At 36.3% G+C, this 13,809-nt stretch overlaps 1 protein-coding gene and 2 long non-coding RNA genes across 8 annotated transcripts in view; 1 reads left to right on the top strand and 2 right to left on the bottom strand.

The window, feature by feature from the left end:
• dclre1c (DNA cross-link repair 1C, PSO2 homolog (S. cerevisiae)) overlaps window positions 1–13,809 on the top strand; it is a 45,656-nt gene that overhangs the window by 7,707 nt on the left and 24,140 nt on the right. For all 5 annotated transcript variants that reach the window (XM_073946433.1, XM_073946432.1, XM_073946430.1 and 2 more), the window contains 2 exons: window positions 3,861–4,001; window positions 11,183–11,323. The gene's annotated coding sequence lies outside the window, so the exon portion shown is untranslated. The remainder of the gene's footprint in view (window positions 1–3,860; window positions 4,002–11,182; window positions 11,324–13,809) is intronic.
• LOC141381595 (uncharacterized) lies at window positions 94–2,992 on the bottom strand. Its single transcript, XR_012401914.1, has 2 exons — window positions 2,662–2,992; window positions 94–2,235 (listed from the first exon to the last, which is right to left on the bottom strand). It is a non-coding gene; the product is annotated as an uncharacterized lncRNA (long non-coding RNA).
• On the bottom strand, window positions 6,551–10,297 carry si:dkey-153k10.7. Of its 2 annotated transcripts, none has more exons than XR_012401913.1 (4): window positions 10,063–10,297; window positions 9,066–9,258; window positions 7,249–7,407; window positions 6,551–6,787 (listed from the first exon to the last, which is right to left on the bottom strand). It is a non-coding gene; the product is annotated as a si:dkey-153k10.7 (long non-coding RNA). The 2 variants fall into 2 exon arrangements; XR_012401912.1 differs by having other exon boundaries at window positions 9,066–9,212.

The following is a 13,809-nucleotide window of genomic DNA, read 5'->3' as shown; positions in this document are numbered from 1 at the left end:
TTATTTAAAAAGTAGTTAAATAATGAAAACCAAATACTTTTATTAACTCAAACTCACAGTGAAACACATACACGATTTGTAAAAGCATCATCAGTTTAGTCAAATCAATCTTTTATTATCATCATCTGAATTACAGAGTTTGTCACACATTTGCCTTGAAGCTTCTCGTTTGCTGAAAGTCCTTAATTAAAAGCCTCAGGTGTTTTCATCTGGTTGGAGTTTCACTCTGGAAAGTGGATCTTCAGGATCAGGATTTCTCCTAATCGAAAAAATGTCTTAGTAATTCAGTTTCAAGTATTAATGCAGATCCACTTATTGTCCACAAGATGGAGCTGAAACACTGATCTGACCCTAATGCATCTTTCTGTAATAAATAAAGCTGATGTTATAAACGCAAACAAATGATTAATATTCATTATATAACATAGACTTTATTTGTCTAAACATGTCAAAGTTTACTAAAAATGCTGCTTAGATCTGCCAACAGCGATTCAACAAATCAAAATATTGAATCAACATTATCAACACAAATACACTTGACACTAAGATGCATTAAAACAATATTATTAAAACAAATATAAAGAACAATATTATATATATTTGACTGCTGGACTGCTCCATGATTGGGGTGGTAGATATTTTATAACATTACAACACATAACATTACATTATCATAATATCATGTTTTATTGTATATTAAATAATATTTAATGATGTAAAACTTGAATTTGTTTGACTCTCACCTTACAAAATATGATGGAAAACAATATAGTTTATAGGTAAAGTTGGCACTTTTAGATATTTATTGGTGGCCCCCAGATGTCCTGGGGCCCTAAGCGGCTGCTTACCTCACTTATTAGTTAAATCCGCCCCTGCAGATCAGATCAGATATTCATACGTTGGTATTGTGTTGTCGTATAAAATATGGTACCTCTGAAGTAGGCATGGGCCGGTGTAAGAGTGATGGTATAATAACCTTATGATAACCTTAATATTTTCTTTTTTTAAATGTCTGGGTAAATAACAACAACTTTCCCCGCTTTGAACACAATATATTTTATCTTAAGAAACATTTAAAACATTTTGGAACAGTAAACATGTCAGACTAAATAGTTAAAATGAATCATTAGCCCTGTTCACACATACAGACCTTTCCGGAAAATTACCCGCAGTATGTGTGAACAGGCCCTTTTTGAAAGTACAGGTAAATTCGTTCTGGCAATTGTCCGGAAAGAGATGTTGTAACATTACCTGCTGGAATGCTGCGCTGTGTGAACACAGAAGGAAGATTGCCGGAAAGAGCCCGTTCACGCTTAGAACACGCTGATGTGAGACGTCTACTCCAGCCAATCAGAACACTCAGACACATTCACATCCGTGCTCTTTATGAAAATAAAAGCCTTTGAATATTTTTCCAGACACAGTTAGCTGCAAGTTGCTAGTCAGATAACGTTTCTATGTTCCTTCTTAATGATAACTGTGTAAAAAATGCGTATGATAAGCCGTTGTTTGTTTACCTTTAAGCTCTGCTTGTGCACGGAGCCGGTGAGCGCCAGCACACTCACACGCTATGTATATCTCGACATGTGAAAGTGTTCCTCTATATGTTTTCATCAAAGTTGTTCACAATACAGAGTTTGTGATGTAGTCAAATGTTTACAAATTACAAGCGCAGACGATAACGGTAATTTCTGGTTAATGATGTCAGAATTTACCTGTATTTTGGAATGGATGTGTGAATGTTTTTTCTGGAAAAATTATGTACTGTCCTTGCCTGTGTGAACAGCGCTTTTTTGAATATACTGGTGAAGAGTCGTTCCGGAATTTTTTGGGCATATTTACTGGTATCACTGTGTAAATGGGGTCAAATGTCAAAATAAAGTGGCGCAACTGAACATGTTCAGACATTCATTGATGATTTAACACATCGATCTGATCTTGTGCATCTGTTATTTGAAGATGTAAATGTGTTTAGTCATTAGCTCACTCAGACTTTAATGATCATTCCCTGAAATTTGCCCAAATAACTAATCAAGATTTACCATAAATGCATGATGAATGATCAGTCCTCATGAAGTTTGACTGTGGTTTAACCTGTGCTGGAAATGAATGGTCATCACAGGTCTGTAGAAGCCAGAGACTCATCCATCCTGAACCATCCAGAGACTCAGAGCTTTACATCTTCATTACTGAAGCAGAGGAAGAGGCGTTCAGTAAAAACTCTTGAGTCGAGATCTTCATGAAGAACAAAAGTGAAATGATATTTAACTTAATTCTTCATACTTTAACTTAACACTGATTTATAAAGCACACGCTGCAGCCTGTACAACTGGACTGAATGAACATGTATGAAGTGACAATGACATTTAACAGTTTTTGGAGATAGAAACATTTGTTTGAATGGATAGTGTGAATTAAATGTGTGATGAACAAGTTTTAATAATAAAATATATATTTTGAACAATCTGAGTTTAATGTTTCTTTCACATTGGGAAGTGCTCAACATGAAACCAGCTAAAAAATAATGAAATTGCCAGAGAATTAGTAAGAGTTTAAATGGTTATAATGCAAATTGCATTGCGTGACATATCTGAAGAGCGGTGGGGGCGTGTGCGTGCGTTGTACCCGAAGAGCGGTGAGGGTGAGTTGCGTGCGACGTACCTGAAGAGCTGGGAGGGAGGCGGTGGAGAGGGGTGTACATGGGGCGGGAGACGCGCGATTTCCGGGAGATTATCATTTGTTTGCGGGCATTAGGGAGACTCTATGCATTTGATTCGGGATGTCTGTTACATAAGCTTTCCAGTTCATCTGTTTTACTCCATCAGGTAAAGCTGATATCGATCTTCTGCTGGCCGAGACAATCACAAAATCAAATGTGTTTTAAAATACATTAGATCGTGTTAAAATCTCCTTAATCTCTCTTTACTGTTCACTCGACTGTCTCTCCGTCCACCTTGTGTTTATTTCATTAATGCGGATACACCTATTGACCACAGGAGGGAGCTGAGGAACACCTATTCACAAGTTTATTAGACACTTTTTCTTGAGGATGAAGATGTTTTAAAATGCATCCTCAAAGCCTTCTGATTCAGGGATTGAATTTTGACATTAAACTATTAAAATAATAATTTTAAGCGTGTTTAACCTACAACACGACTCGTGTGTTATAAACTGTAGCGCAGTTCTCCATCCGCTCCACTAGGCGGCGCGCATTGCTTTACGTTCCATCTGACCCGCAGCTTCAGGTGTTTGACAGCATGAGGCTTGATGATACAAAACATAAACACAAATCCTGACAGCTCCGTGATTTCATCATAATATCTCTAAACAGCACATAAACAACCCGAACCGTAAAGTGCAGGAACACAGTGACAATACAGTGACCTGTAAGTAACGTTCATATTGTTTGTTTGTTTGTTTGTTTGGATGAATGTTTCTTCTGAACTCTCTTGGCTGGGCAGGTCAGTTTATTTAAATAAACATATGTAAGTCACAATATTGTCATTTTAATGAGGTTATTTTTACAATGCTTCTTTTATTTGACAACATGAGCATGTATTAATGCAGTCTGGTCTTTCATGGAGGTTTATCACAGACTTTTCTGACATGATGCTCTATTGCCGCTCTAGATGATATTCTCTTGCTATTATTAGTATTTGTGTGTGTGTTGACTGTGTATATTGGTGTTGTGTAGATCTAAAGTGTTATAATATTTTGATATTACATTTAAAATTGTCTTAAATAGTTTTATTACTATTATATATTGAATTAATTTAGTTATTTCCTTTTCATACAATATGATTTGTACTGCAAAAACAGAACAATCAATAGCATTTGTCTTGTTCTTGTGTATGTTGTAGGCTTGCTATAGCTGAAACACAGAGACAGTTTGAAGGCCATAGCCTTGACTTCAGGTTATCGCTAGACAGAATGAAGTGGAGGACCCTTCATACACCAGACAGCAGGAGGGATTCATTAACTCACCTCGACTTGAACAGCATGTGAGTCACACAGTCTTCATTCTTTTAGAAATGAGTTCCTGCTGTTTGTTTTATTATTTGAAGACTTTTAATTATTAATATATTGTGATATGATTTTATTAAAATATGTGACAGACTTTTATAGTTATTTATAGTCAGTATATTTTAATAGGTTGTAATTATTTCAATTTACTTGAATGAATTTTATGTTTTAATTGTTTTCATATTCTTAATTCTGCTTTAATATACAATTTTGACAAATTAAAAAAGTAATTTAATATTAGAAAAAAGTTTTGAAACTTAAAATTAGAAATTCCGGTTGAAAGACGTAAGATTTATATATTATTTTTATATTATTAATTGTTAATATATGCAGATACTAATTGTTATTTTATTGAAATGGTTTATTGTGTTAATTTTTTTTTTAAACGGCGGCACACGTGGGTAACCTCAAAATAACGAAAAGAACAGATCATTGTATGTCCAGTGATGGCCTAGTGGTCAGAGCAAAGGGTTAGAGATCCAAGGCCATCACATGAGATGAGGATTCGAATCACCACGCTGATACTGAAATTTTCTATAAAGTTCATTTTAGGCCGTTTTTGGGTTCAAAAAAAAATTTTTCCTCCTCTGCTTCTCCTCCTCCCACCAGTCCTCGTCTCTCGCTCGTCTCTACGCCACCCTTTTCTCAGTCACGCTCCTCTCATCCTTGTCACGCCCATCTCTCAGTCCGACTTTCACCACCGTGTTTCAGTTTCTCTTGTCCGCGCAACCATTCTGTGTTACCGCCCCAGTTTGTTTCCAGTGTCCGCCGCTTGTGTCTCACCGCTCCAGATTGTTTCCAGTAACCGCCGCATATGTTGTACCGCCCCAGGTACTTTGCTGTATTCACAGCTGTGTTTGGTGGGATTCGAACCCATGCCTCATTCGTAACCTTGTCTGCAACCAACGGTGTTTGCCACTAGTGCCATCGTGACTTTCACACTGAGAACTGAACTTCGCGCAATTTTGTCTTTTTTCTGACAACAGTTAAACATAAACATGAGTGGGTTTCGAACCCCGGTCTCCAAGATGAAAGCTGAGGTCTTTATCCACTGACCCATTGGGCCTGTGTAGTTAGTTTGTGTCCCAAACAGAGTTTTATTTATATGTGTATTGTTAATGCAGAAAAATTGTGTCACAGGTGGGATTTGAACCTATGCTTTCTTGTTTGATATGCAATTATTCAACCACTAGACCACAGAGGTTGCTGACTTAATCAGGATTTTTTTTGTTTTTAGCTAAAGATTTGAATGCAGTTATGACGTAAAGTTTGCAAGAGTGGGATTCGAACTCACACCTCTGTGAGAATAGTCAAATTGCAAATGTTTATTCACTGTGCCACAGAGGCGGTGACCATAAATATTGTTTGCTGTCAGAGTAATGCTTATTGTTACTACAGCGAAAGCATTGGTTTCAACACTCTTCCCTTTAGCAATAGTGGGATTCGAACCCCTGACTCTGCACTATAAAACATGCAAAGAATAAGAAATTAGCCTCTGCGCCACAGAGCTACTGATGATCAATCTGTTTGTTTTCAAAGTGATGCTTGTGTTTACGTCAGCTTGAGCAATAAGTTAAGTACATTTCACATTAGCAAGAGTCAAATACGAACCCACGACCCTGCGCTATTCATATACAAAGAGCAAATAAATATTCTTTGTGCCACAGAGGCACAGATGACTGAAAGGTGTTTGTTTTCAGAGTGATTCTTTTTTTTACTGAAGCTTAAGCATTACTTACAATACATTTTACTTTAGCAAGAGTGGGATTCAAACCCACATCTCTGCATTATAAAACATGCAATAGGCGAATGGTTATCCTCTGCACCACAGAGACAGCACTTGTGTAATGTATTTGTTTTCACAGTAATTCTTGATTTCACCTGGGCTTTAGCATTGATTTACAAACATCTGATATTAGCAAGAGTGGGATTTGAACCCACGTCTCTGCATTATAGAAGATGCCAAGAGTGAATGATTATCATCTGTACCACAGAATTAGTAGCAATTGTACTTGTGCGATTTAACTATAAGTAATTTAAATTCATCAGTACAGCTGCAGCATTGATTACAATATATTTAGGGTTAATGGGAGTGTGATCCAAGCTCATGATTTAGTGGTTCAAGTGCTTAAGCGCTAGTTTTGCAATCTGGGAGACCGGGGTTCAATACCACCTTTGCTAATGTTGTGTTTAAGAAGAAAAAACAAACGACACATAACAGCTGTCATCAACCCGTAACAAACATTGTGGTGCAGAGGAAAATAATTCACTCCTCATATCTATAATCAGAGTCGTATTCAGTCGTTTGAGTGTATTTATTGTGCAAGTGGAAAACTCCATAATTGTGGATTGTTTTTTAGGAGTTTCATGTTGTCAACAATTATACCACAGAGTTTGTGATGGTTCATGAGGTCTGTCAATCACATTAAAAAGTGGGACATTTTAAATGATTATAAACTGTCACATGCACTAATAATTGAAAACATGGTCAAATAAGTTTACTGAAGTGAATAATGAAAACCAAAAATACTTTTAAATCACCTTTTATTAACTCAAACTCACAGTGAAACACATACACGATTTGTAAAAGCATCATCAGTTTAGTCAAATCAATCTTTTATTATCATCATCTGAATTACAGAGTTTGTCACACATTTGCCTTGAAGCTTCTCGTTTGCTGAAAGTCCTTAATTAAAAGCCTCAGGTGTTTTCATCAGGTTGGAGCTTCACTCTGGAAAGTGGATCTTCAGGATCAGGATTTCTCCTAATGGAAAAAATGTCTTAGTAATTCAGTTTCAAGTATTAATGCAGATCCACTTATTGTCCACAAGATGGAGCTGAAACTCTGATCTGACCCTAATGCATCTTTCTGTAATAAATAAAGCTGATGTTATAAACGCAAACAAATGATTAATATTCATTATATAACACAGACTTTATTTGTCTAAACATGTCGTATGCATTCAGTAATCAGTCAAAGTTTACAACAAATGCTGCTTAAATCTGCCAACAGTAATTCAGCAACTTAAATTAGTCAACCAAGTGATTAACATCATCAAAGACAAAAGTGAAACAAACTTGACACGAAGACACATTAAAAGAGTACTAGAAGATATTTTGTCCAGTTTTGATGCGTTCACTCAACATGATTCTGCTCCTGAATAAACAAATCAGAGATTAGTTTGATTAGATGCCAATTTATGAATATGAATCTCCAATTCTCACACTTATGTCTCGTCAAATTATTTTGCCCAGAGCACAAAGTAATGGAGTATTGCCAGCAAACGCAGTTCTCCATCAGGTCCACTAGGCGGCGTATGCGTCTCAGCTTCATGACGGTCGCCTGTTGCCACGACAACACCAAAACCGTTTAACCGACACATCCTGCAATGACAAGATCAATAAGAAAATCTATATTATTGTCAAAATCAGTCAAAGCCAGATATTTCAGCACAACAGCAAATAACACTGACACACACAGTCCAGATAACATGCTGGAATCACCTGTCACGCAGCTCAATGGTACGTAACTTTATTAATTAATAGTGCTTTTCAGAAATAATACTATAGTAATTTATAGTAAACACTGTGGTGTTTTTAAACAGAATAGTAAAGTTTATTATACTGAATATATTATTTACAGCAAACTATAGCATTAACTATAGTGATCTGATAAACTGTAACAAACACTGTCGTCCACTTTAATTTTTACTACAGTAAACTGGTGTATAGTAGTGTAATTTACCTGATAGTTGTAGAGAATGTGCTGAGTTAATCTTAGTACAGGGTCACTCGTTTATATCTGGCTGTTGTATTATCATATAAACTTTAAAATTACTGCAGCAGATTAATTCAGTTTACTATAATATGGTTCAAAAACACCACAGTATTTATTCACTGTAATCATCTGATTTTTCATGTTAGTTTTGTTTTGCTTAGTAAATTTGAGTTATTTTATCAATATAGCAGGCTTCGTTTCCTAAATTGTATCAGACTTCCTGAAAGTCACCAATAACAGTTGGTCAGGATAACTAATTTACTCTCATTTGTTGTGATGATTGAAAGTCAGGTTTACTCCACCAGAGTAGGGGTCCTTCTGTGTAGATCAGTGGTAGGGTTGCACCAGCTGTCGGTATGCTATTGCTTAAACTGGAACATAAAGTGCACACTAGAGGCTTAGTAACCACTAGCTAGTTCGTAACTAAATTTGTTCTTACTTCGGTTGCACCACATGCTCTTAAAGGCAGAACATAGTTAGTAGGCCGTAAGCTCTCGATAAAGTAATGCGCAGTCGCATTGAATGACGTAATATCCAATAAAAAGCCTTTAAATCGTTAAACTGCTAAACTCAAAAATATTTAGTGGTGTGTAACTTACTGTCCATTTATGTCACAACCAGGCTGTTTTAACTCTCATGCACTGCTGGTACAATCAACCCCAAATCTTGAGTTAAACACTTTAATAAACAAAGGTAAAACACTGGTGTTTCATCGTCAGTATTATTTGCAAAAATTAAAATGCTCTAAGGCACAACATCTTTATTTAAAATCGAGAAGAAAGGTCAATATCAGCAGTTATTCACAGATTAAGCTGTAACTGAACATTACAAATGCAAAGAAACCAATAATTGCAGCTGGTGTTTCAATGCTGTGCTGTAGCTGTGCTTTAACTGTTATATACTGCATGAAATGAAGTCAGTTTATGCGTCTCTTCTACAAAATAAAGGACGTGTTTGGGTCATACGGTCAACAAAAGCAGAGCTGTGGGACGTGTGGATAGACAGTCCCTGTAATGAAGGACATCCACTCATGGACAGGTAAGATACTGTTATGAAGCAAACACATAGACCACTATCAATTTCATGTCGAAGGTCAAAATAAAGTGGCGCAACTGAACATGTTCAGACATTCATTGATGATTTAACACATCGATCTGATCTTGTGCATCTGTTATTTGAAGATGTAAATGTGTTTAGTCATTAGCTCACTCAGACTTTAATGATCATTCACTGAAAAGTGCACAAATAACTAATCAAGATTTACCGTAAATGCATGATGAATGATCAGTCCTCATGAAGTTTGGCTGTGGTTTAACCTGTGCTGGAAATGAATGGTCATCACAGGTCTGTAAAAGCCAGAGACTCATCCATCCTGAACCATCCAGAGACTCAGAGCTTTACATCTTCATTACTGAAGCAGAGGAAGAGGCGTTCAGTAAAAACTCTTGAGTCGAGATCTTCATGAAGAACAAAAGTGAAATGATATTTAACTTAATTCTTCATACTTTAACTTAACACTGATTTATAAAGCACACGCTGCAGCCTGTACAACTGAACTGAATGAACATGTATGAAGTGACAATGACATTTAACAGTTTTTGGAGATAGAAACATTTGTTTGAATGGATAGTGTGAATTAAATGTGTGATGAACAAGTTTTAATAATAAAATATATATTTTGAACAATCTGAGTTTAATGTTTCTTTCACATTGGGAAGTGCTCAACATGAAACCAGCTAAAATAATGAGATTGCCAGAGAATTAGTAAGAGTTTAAATGGTTATAATGCAAATTGCTCTGGTTTTAATCTCTGGAAATCTCCTTTTAGTGAAAGCAGTGCTGAAATGTCCATATATGAACACCTGAGATTATAGAGAATGTATTTAAACATATACGCACATATTTTAATTACTTTATATTTTTAAATTATATATTTTTTATTTTTATACATTAGTTATATTTGTAAACAAACATGTTTCAAATGTGATATTTTATATATGTGAAATTTTAACATGATCTTGAATGTCATATGTGTCATTTTCATGCATTGCCATGTCAGATTTCTATAAGGGATTGGTGTGGTGGTAACTGGATGGTAAAAGCACAAAATCCTGCTGCTCTGGAATTGTTTGCAGACTCCAGCAGTATTGATATAAACGCTGTTTGATTCTGCAAACAAGACACAGCAAAACACTTTAACTGTGAACAACAGCGGCGCACGTGCATGTAAATAAATCAAGTCAAACGCGCATCTACTTTACCCAGAGTCTCGGAGGATTGTCCATTCATATCTGCCAGTGTTTACATGAGCTTTCCAGTTCACCTGTTTTACTCCATCAGGTTAAAGCTGATCTCGATCTTCTGCTGGCCGAGACAATCACAAAGTCAAATGTGTTGTAAAATATCCTGGAATATCATAGAAATCCCCTTAATCTGTATTCAGTGTTCACTCGACTGACTGTGCGTCCACCCTGTGCGTGTTTATTTCATTAATGCGGATACACCTATTGACCACAGGAGGGAGCTGAGGAACACCTATTCACAAGTTTATTAGACACTTTTTCTTGAGGGTGAACATGTTTTAAACTGCATCCTCAAAGCCTTCTGAGTCAGTGATTGGAATTTGACATTAAACTATTAAAATAATAATTTTAAGCGTGTTTAACCTACAACACGACTCGTGTGTTATAAACTGTAGCGCAGTTCTCCATCCGCTCCACTAGGCGGCGCGCATTGCTTTACGTTCAGTCTGACCCGCAGCTTCAGGTGTTTGACAGCATGAGGCTTAATGATACAAATGATAAACACAAACCCTGACAGCTCCATGATTTCATTATAATATCTCTAAACAGCACATAAACAACCCGAACCGTAAAGTGCAGGAACACAGTGACAATACAGTGACCTGTAAGTAACGTTCATATTGTTTGTTTGTTTGTTTGTTTGGATGAATGTTTCTTCTGAACTCTCTTGGCTGGGCAGGTCAGTTTATTTAAGTAAACATATGTAAGTCACAATATTGTCATTTTAATGAGGTTATTTTTACAATGTTTCTTTTATTTGACAACATGAGCATGTATTAATGCAGTCTGGTCCTTCATGGAGGTTTATCACAGACTTTTCTGACATGATGCTCTATTGCTGCTCTAGATGATATTCTCTTGCTGTTATTAGTATTTGTGTGTGTGTTGTCTGTGTATATTGGTGTTGTGTAGATCTAAAGTGTTATAATATTTTGATATTACATTTAAAATTGTCTTAAATAGTTTTATTATTATTATATATTGAATTAATTTAGCTATTTCCTTTTCATACAATATGGTTTATACTGCAAAAACAGAACAATCAATAGCATTTGTCTTGTTCTTGTGTATGTTGTAGGCTTGCTATAGCTGAAGCACAGAGACAGTTTGAAGGCCATAGCCTTGACTTCAGGTTATCGCTAGACAGAATGAAGTGGAGGACCCTTCATACACCAGACAGCAGGAGGGATTCATTAACTCACCTCGACTTGAACAGCATGTGAGTCACACAGTCTTCATTCTTTTAGAAATGAGTTCCTGCTGTTTGTTTTAATATTTGAAGACTTTTAATTATTAATATATTGTGATATGATTTTATTAAAATATGTGACAGACTTTTATAGTTATTTATAGTCAGTATATTTTAATAGGTTGTAATTATTTTAATTTACTTGAATGATTTTTATGTTTTAATTGTTTTCATATTCTTAATTCTGCTTTAATATACAATTTTGACAAATTAAAAAAGTAATTTAATATTAGAAAAAAGTTTTGAAACTTAAAATTAGAAATTCCGGTTGAAAGACGTAAGATTTATATATTATTTCTATATTATTAATTGTTAATATATGCAGATACTAATTGTTATTTTATTGAAATGGTTTATTGTGTTAATTTTTTTTTAAATGGTGGCACACGTGGGTAACATCAAAATAACGAAAAGAACAGATCAATGTATGTCCAGTGATGGCCTAGTGGTCAGAGCAAAGGGTTAGAGATCCAAGGCCATCACATGAGATGAGGGTTCGAATCACCACGCTGATACTAAAACTTTCTATAAAGTTCATTTTAGGCCGTTTTTGGGTTAAAAAAAAAAATTTTTCCTCTTCTGCTTCTCCTCCTCCCACCAGGTCTCCTTCTCCCACCACTCCTCCTCCTCGTCTCTCTACTCCACCCTTTTCTCAGCCACGCCTCTCTCATCCTTGTCACGCCCATTTTTCAGTCAGACTTTCACCATCGCAGTTATGTTTCTAGTCCGTGTTTCAGTTTCTTTTGTCCGCGCAACCATTCTGTGTTACCGCCCCAGTTTGTTTCCAGTGTCCGCCTCTTGTGTCTTACCGCCCCAGGTTGTTTCCGGTAACCGCCTCTTATGTTGTACCGCCCCAGGTATTTTGCTGTATTCACAGCTGTGTTTGGTGGGATTCAAACCCATGCCTCATTCGTAACCTTGTCCGCAACCAACGGTGTTTGCCACTAGTGCCATCGTGACTTTCACACTGAGAGCTGAACTTCGCGCAATTTTGTCTTTTTTCTGACAACAGTTAAACATAAACATGAGTGGGATTCGAACCCCGGTCTCCAAGATGAAAGCTGAGGTCGTTATCCACTGACCCATTGGGCCTGTGTAGTTAATTTGTGTCCCAAACAGAGTTTTATTTATATGTTTATTGTTAATGCAGAAAAATCATAGCACAGGTGGGATTTGAACCTATGCTTTCTTGTTTGATATGCATTTATTCAACCACTAGACCACAGAGGTTACTGGATTAATTAGGAATTTTTTTGTTTTTAGCTAAAGGTTTGACTGCAGTTATGACGTAAAGTTTGCAAGAGTGGGATTCGAACCCACACCTCTGCGAGAATAGTCAAAGTGCTAATGTTTATTCACTGTGCCACAGAGGCAGTGACCATAAATATAGTTTGCTGTCAGAGTATTGCTTATTGTTACTACAGCGAAAGCATTGGTTTCAACACTCTTCCCTTTAGCAATAGTGGGATTCGAACCCCTGACTCTGCACTATAATACATGCAAAGAATAAGAAATTAGCCTCTGCGCCACAGAGCTAGTGATGATCAATCTGTTTGTTTTCAAAGTGATGCTTGTGTTTACGTCAGCTTGAGCAATAAGTTAAATACATTTCACATTAGCAAGAGTCAAATACGAACCCACGACCCTGCGCTAATCATATACAAAGAGCAAATAAATATTCTTTGTGCCACAGAGGCACAGATGACTGAAAGGTGTTTGTTTTCAGAGTGATTCTTTTTTTTACTGAAGCTTAAGCATTATTTACAATACATTTTACTTTAGCAAGAGTGGGATTCAAACCCACATCTCTGCATTATAAAACATGCAATAGGCGAATGGTTATCCTCTGCACCACAGAGACAGCACTTGTGTAATGTATTTGTTTTCACAGTAATTCTTGATTTCACCTGGGCTTTAGCATTGATTTACATACGTCTTATATTAGCAAGAGTGGGATTTGAACCCACGTCTCTGCATTATAGAAGATGCCAAGAGTGAATGATTATCATCTGTACCACAGAATTAGTAGCATATGTACTTGTGCGATTTAACTATAAGTAATTTAAATTCATCAGTACAGCTGCAGCATTGATTACAATATATTTAGGGTTAATGGGAGCGTGATCCAAGCTCATGATTTAGTGGTTCAAGTGCTTAAGCGCTAGTTTTGCAATCTGGGAGACCGGGGTTCAATACCACCTTTGCTAATGTTGTGTTTAAGAAGAAAAAACAAACGACACATAACAGCTGTCATCAACCCGTAACAAACATTGTGGTGCAGAGGAAAATAATTCACTCCTCATATCAGTAATCAGAGTCAGTCGAGTTTGAGTGTATTTATTGTGCAAGTGGAAAACTCCATAATTGTGGATTGTTTTTTAGGAGTTTCATGTTGTCAACAATTATACCACAGAGTTTGTGATGGTTCATGAGGTCTGTCAATCACATTAAAAAGT

Source organism: Danio rerio, chromosome 4 (assembly GCF_049306965.1).
Source record: "Danio rerio strain Tuebingen ecotype United States chromosome 4, GRCz12tu, whole genome shotgun sequence".
NCBI lineage: Eukaryota > Metazoa > Chordata > Actinopteri > Cypriniformes > Danionidae > Danio > Danio rerio.
Note: the sequence above shows the minus strand (reverse complement) of the source record. Positions and strands in the feature narration are given on the sequence as shown.